Here is a 6,812-nt window from a genome sequence, read left to right on the forward strand (position 1 = left end):
AATGCCAAGAATAAAAACATCTCTGTTTCCTGAAAGAGTTCTGTAATGAAATAACTGTAAGAATTAATGTCAAGGTTTGTGAGTCCATAAATGTTACTAACACAGGGAAAGGGGTTTAGATGCCATGACTGCCCCTGAGAAACCAGAATGGGATCAGGTATAGTGGCATATGCCTCAGGAACTAAAGCACTATCTATCTTGGAGAGAGACTGGATATGGCTTCTAGCCCACCAGTTATAAAAGCTATACAGGGTAGAAGCAACAACATCAACAGAAGCTCTCCCTAGTAAACCAATCCAGTATTTTGGTCATTGTATAATAAGTAGGCATAACCCTTAGACTTTCTAAGCATTTCTGAGAATCTTAGACTTACCACTGGGGCATCCTGAGTTGGGAAGAAAGGCATCTTTATTCTATTACATAGTGTTTAGGAATTTTTAAAATACTTGTGACTTTTAAAGGACATATGACAATTTAAAAAACATGTGACTTTGTTCTATATGTCCAACTTGGTGTAATAATATATATCAATTATACTTTAGCATATCACATAGGAGTAGCAGTCACACTGGAGTAGTTTATATTAGATTAATCCTCCTGCCAAAAACAATTTTAAAAGATGGATAAAATATAAATATATAAAACATTTGTTTGAAGATATTAGAGAGCAATCAATGCAGGCAGGGCTTGAGTAACTATGATTTCTGAGAGAGGAGGAGCACAGCGAGAACTCTGAAGTCACCCTGGTCTGTTCACTGAGGCATTACTTACTAACAAAGTGAGAGAATAAAGTCTGAATAGAAAACTACAGGCTCACTAGGTAGAGGTATGAGAGGATAAGGTTTGGCTCTGCCAAAGTAGCTTAAGACTTGAGAGCAAAATTCCATAAAGGAAGAAGTGACAGTGAAATAAGACTGAAAATCTGCATGCAATTCCCCTTTGAGGAGTTTGCACACTTTTAAACTGTATAGTCATGGAGTAACTCCAAGAAATACATCAGAAATAAACAGCTGTGAAGCTAAACTGCTGAGCAGAAATTTCAACAGCCTTATGGTGCTTGGGAGATAGAGGGAGAAATTGGAGATTGCTAAAGGGGAGGAAAGCTTGCAAACACTCCAGACTCCAGAAAAGCCATGTCCTAGGAAATAAACCTGCCTGAAACAGGTTTGAATAAAGACAAACACCAACCTTCATCAGTATCAAGAATCTGCCTACACTCAAACTGACTACTTGAAGAAAACTTAATTTCCACATTTTTTCATCAAAATATCTACCATTTATTTAAAAATTATAAGCCATGCTAAAAACCATGAATGAATGACTCAAAACCAAGAAAAATTAAATAGAAATAGACCCACATCTGACTAATATAAATATATTGTTATACTTAAATAAGTGTTATACTAAGTAAGTATATGAAATGTTTAGACTAAGTGGAAATGAAGAATTTTAACATAAATCTTAAGTTCATTAAAAGGAATAAAATTCTAGGACTTAAAAATACTACATCTGAAATTACAAATCCAAAATATGAAACTTTTGCTTTCAGACAGGATGTAGAAGGTAGTAGCAGTAGACCTTAACTCCTACTTCTACTAGGAAAAAGAATCAGATAAATTACAAACACTGTACTTCTAAAGATATTGAAGATTTATTGACTCAAAGGGAAAGTGATGAATAAAAATACCAGAGAGGGAAAAGTTTCTCCTGGGTAAACAGAATTTGCCATCTACTTTTTCTTGCCAAATCTGGTCATGGATTTAAGAACAGGCTTGTCATAGATAGAGGGTCTCTACTAGTGTAAAAAGGAAGCAAGTGGAACTTTTGATGCTCATGTGATCTGGAGTAAAGTCACAAACACAAAACTGCAAGACTAGAAGGACTGCTCAGGATAACTGCAGACCACATCAAGATCACAGTAGACGAAATTATAGCAGAGAGTTAGAACTCCACATAAATCCAAGTGCAGGGACCTATGTCCGCAGAGACACAGGGGGGACATGAGCCACTGAGGAGTGCTGCAGACAAAAGGGACCTCAGGTAAGGGGTGGGGCAAGATAGACCATAACAGAAAGGCTGCTAAAAACTGTTGCAAACAATCCAGTTTCTGTCAGCTGGACCACCTAGAGGCAAAATGGACTTTTCTGAAAAGAAAATCTTTCTGGATTGACCCCATCTATCTCCCCAGGCAGGATACCTTGATGAGGAAGAAACTGCAGGCAGGTAAGCCTCACAGAGAAAAAAGGGGGCTAAACTGAACTGCTGTATGATAGGATGGGTTCCAGAACTGAAAAGTGTAAGGAAAATGGGGCACTGAGTGAGAGAATTTAAACAAATCATAGGAGCTGGGGAGGAAAGTCTGCACACACACAAAAAAACAAAAAACAAAAAAAACAAAAAAAAAATGAGAACAGATCAAGATTCCCAGAGAAGGAACAGAGAAAAGGAAACTCACTCTTGGAGATGAAACAAATGCACAAAAAGTACAATCTTAAAAATTGCACCACATATCCAGGGCAGAAGACTTGAAAAATGTTAAACATGACCTGTAAGTCAGAACAAGCCTCAAAAAAGAGCCTTAACACAAACCAATCAACAATAAAACCCAAGACAAGAGGGAGAAATGGAGTTATTCCATCAAAAGTATCAGATGCCTAGAAATCAGCAAAAAAATCAAAGTTAACCCATCAAAAGAATCAGATGCATACCATCAGCAAAAAATCACAAGCCACACTAAGAAAAAGGAAGGTATCACATACTCAAGGGAACAAATTAAAATTTCAGAGGAGAATTAGAAGTTGGAACAACTAATCAAAGATGTTCAAACGAATCTCCTAAATTAGTTCCAGGATATGAAGGAAAATAAGACTTCCAGGAAAATGGTGTCAGAGTAGGCAGACAGGGTTTAACTCCCTCACAAAAGCAATGAGAAAGGGCTAAAAGGTGTCTGAGGGGCTTGCTTTGATGGTCAGCAGACCAGGTCAGTGCTGTGCAACTGCCAGGAAGGTGAGGGACAGAGAGATAAAGAACCCAACATGACAACCATGAGTTACTAAACTCCCATCGAGGCTGGGAAGGGCACTCGTCCCCTACCTTCAAGGTATGCAGCCTGAATAAAACCCTTAGCCCACTGCAGCTGACAGAGATGAACAGAGAGAGGGTGCAGTAGAGGGCAGAAAGTGATTTTTGTCACTGAATTTGGCCAGCAGAGCCCACTTTGAATCTCAGCTCTAGCCAGACCCAAAACATGGACAAGCAGAGTTTTAAAGAGACACCTTGTGGAAAGTTTTCCCAATGAGTGCCTTCTGCTGTGCAGCCAGGAAACTGCAAGGAGAAAAACTGCTTTTGTTTCTCTCAGCCTGAACTCCTGGGAGAAAATCTGTGCCCCATTATGGAGTCCCTGGCCCAATTTTCATAATTTAAGCTGCACAATTTTGAATCATAAATCAAATAAGAGCCATGAAAAAAAAAAAACTACTTGGCAAGAGAGAGATATTGACTGTCAGAGTAAATTCAGCAACATATTCAGATGCCTAGAAATCAGCAAAAAATTACACACCATACTAGAAAACAGGAAGAGATGGCTCAGCCAAAGGAACAAACCAAATATCCTGAAGAGATAAAACATACAGAACAATTTGAAAGCCTGCAAAGAAAATAACAGAGCTTATGGGAATGAAAGACAAAATGGATGAGATTAAAAATACATTAGAGGAACCTCTTATGATTTTTGCTTTTTTATGTTTTTAATGTAACATTCCTTGTGATATTAACTTTAATTAAAAACAAAACAAAACAAAACAAACAAAAAATACATTAGAGGGACATAAGAGCAGATTTGAATTGCTCAAGACAGGAGAAATGAAAAAAAAAAAAGTAAAAAATGGAACAGGGTCTTAGGGAAATGAATGAAAACATGAAATGCACAAACAGGAAACGGACTTGGCCCAGTGGTTAGGGCGTCCGTCTACCACATGGGAGGTCTGCGGTTCAGACCCCGGGCCTCCTTGACCTGTGTGGAGCTGGCCCATGCACAGTGCTGATGCGCGCAAGGAGTGCCGTGCCACGAAGGGGTGTCCCCCGTGCAGGGGAGCCCCACACGCAAGGAGTGCGCCCATAAGGAGAGCCACCCAGCGTGAAGGAGGGTGCAGCCTGCCCAGGAATGGCGCTGCCCACACTTCCTGTGTTGCTGACGACAACAGAAGCGGACAAAGAAACAAGATGCAGCAAATAGACACAGAGAACAGACAACCGGGGAACGGGGGGGGGGGGGGGGAATTAAATAAATAAATAAATCTTTAAAAAAAAACCTGTAAATTTATTTAAAAAAAAAAAAAAAAGAAATGCACAAACATACACATTATCAGTGTCCCAGAAGGAGAAGAGAATGGAAAAGATACAGAAAGAATATTTGAGGAAATAATGAATGCAAACTTCCCAACCCTTATGAAGGAAAATATGCATAAAGAAGTAAAGGATATTAAGATACTGTGTGAGCATTAAGAAGAATTTGAAAGTATAGAAAGAAACATAACCTAAATTATGGGGATGAAATGCACATTAGTAGAGATTAAAAAATAGTACAGGCAGGGAGGCGGCTGAGGCTCAAACAATTGGGCTCCCATCTGCCATATGGGAGGCCCTGAGCTCATGTCACAGGGCCTCCTTGTGAAGGCAAGCTGGCCTGCACCCATGGAGAGCTGATGGCCTGCACCCACGGAGAGCTGACAGCCCATGCCCACAGAGAGCTGGCACAGCAAAATGACATAACAAAGGGAGACAAGCAGACAAGCAGAAGAATGTGCAGTGAATGGACACAGAGCAGAGAGAAAGCAAGGCACGGCGGGGTGATAAATAAAAATATTTAAAAATCTTAAAAAAAAATACTACAGGCAAATAACAGCAGATTTGAACAGGCAGAAGAATGACTCAGCAAACTAGAAGACAGAACAATAAAAAGGAAGAAGATGCGGCTCAACCAGTTAGGCATCAACCAGTTAGGCACCATATGGGAGGTTCAACCAGTTAGGCACCATATGGGAGGTTTTGGTTTTGAGTCCCGGTGCTTTCTAAAGACAAGTAGGGAAACGGATTTGGCTCAACTGATAGAGCATCCGCCTACCACATGAGAGGTCCGGGGTTCAAACCCAGGGCCTCCTGACCCATGTGGTGAACGGCCCATGCACAGTGCTGATGTATGCAAGGAGTGCTGGGCAATGCAGTGGTGTCCCCTCATGTAGGGGAGCCCCAAGTGCAAGGAGTGTGCCCCGTAAGGAGAGCCACCCTGCATGAATAAAGTATAGCCTGCCCAGGAGTGGTGCCACACACACGGAGAGCTGATGCAGCAAGGTGACACAACAAAAAGGGATATAGATTCCCAGTGCCGCTGACAAGAATCCAAGTGGTCACAGAAGAACACACAGTGAATGGACACAGAGGGCAGACAACTGGAGGTGGGGAGGGGAGAGATATAAATAAAAATCTTTAAAAAAAAAAGAAGACAAGCAGACATGTGTACCCACTGCAAGAGAGCTAGACACCTGCACCCACCACAATGAGAGCTAGGTGTGGCACCCACCTCAATGAGACAGACACCTTACCCACTGCAACAAGAGCTAGATGCCACACCTTGCCTCACTCACCACAATGAGCAGATGCCACAGGCCAGCAGATGCCACAGCCCATGGAGAGGGGGTGTGGCTCAGGCTATTGGGCATTCGCCTCCCATGTGAGAGGTCCTGGGTTCAGTTCCTGGTGCCTCCTGGAGAAGGCAAGTAAACAATGAGTGACCAGACAAGAGAACCATGGGGGGGGGGGGGGTAAATTAAAAAAAAAAAAAAAGGAAAAATAAATCTTTTTAAAAAATCATATAGTCAAAAGAAAAGAGAAGAGAAAAAAATGAGCAGTGTCTCAGGGATCTGAGTGAACAGCATGAAGAATATACATGTATATAGTATCATAGGTGTCCTAGAAGGAGAAGAGAAGGGAAAAGGGGCAGAAAGAATATATGAGGAAATAAAGGCAAAAAAAGTCTCAACTCTTATGAAAGACATAAGTATACATATGCAAGAAGCATAATGTACTCCAAACAGAATAAATCCTTATAAGCCTACTAAAAACACATACTTAGAATGTCAAATGCCAAAAATAAAGAGAAAATTCTGAAAGCAGCAAGAGAAAAGTGATTTGTCACATACAAGGGGTCCTCAATAAAACTAGGTGCTGATTACTTGGCAGAAACCATGGAGGCAAGAAGGCAGTGGTAGGCTGTATTTAATGTACTGAAAGAGAAAAACTGCCAGCCAGAAATTCTTCATTCAATAAAACTGTCCTTCAGAAATGAGGGGGAGTTTAAAATATTCACAGATAAACAGTAACAGAAAGTCTGTTAACAAGAGATTTGCCCTATAAGAATTACAAAAGGGAGTTCTACAGGTTGAAAGCAAAAGACAGGACAGAGGGGCATAGAGTAATATGAAGAAATGAAAATCATCAATAAGGTAACTAAAAGGGTAAATGAAAAATCCAATAGTACTATATTCTCAATATAGATCTCTACTCTTTGATATAAGAATCAGGTTACAAGTGAATAAGAAAAAGGCATATTTACTGATAACAGACATGCAAAATATGAAGTGGTAAAGTGGGATAAAAACAACAAATAGAGGGGAAACAGAGGCATATGGGAGCAGAGAATATGTATGCTGTTGAAGCTAAGTTGGTGTGTTTTCAAATTGCTGGATTATAAATATAGGTTTTTAAATATAAACCCCAGGGTGACCACAAAGAGTATTTTAAAAATATACAGAAAC

The sequence above is a fragment of the Dasypus novemcinctus genome, chromosome 4 (genome assembly GCF_030445035.2).
Source record: "Dasypus novemcinctus isolate mDasNov1 chromosome 4, mDasNov1.1.hap2, whole genome shotgun sequence".
In the NCBI taxonomy this organism is placed as follows: Eukaryota; Metazoa; Chordata; class Mammalia; order Cingulata; family Dasypodidae; genus Dasypus; species Dasypus novemcinctus.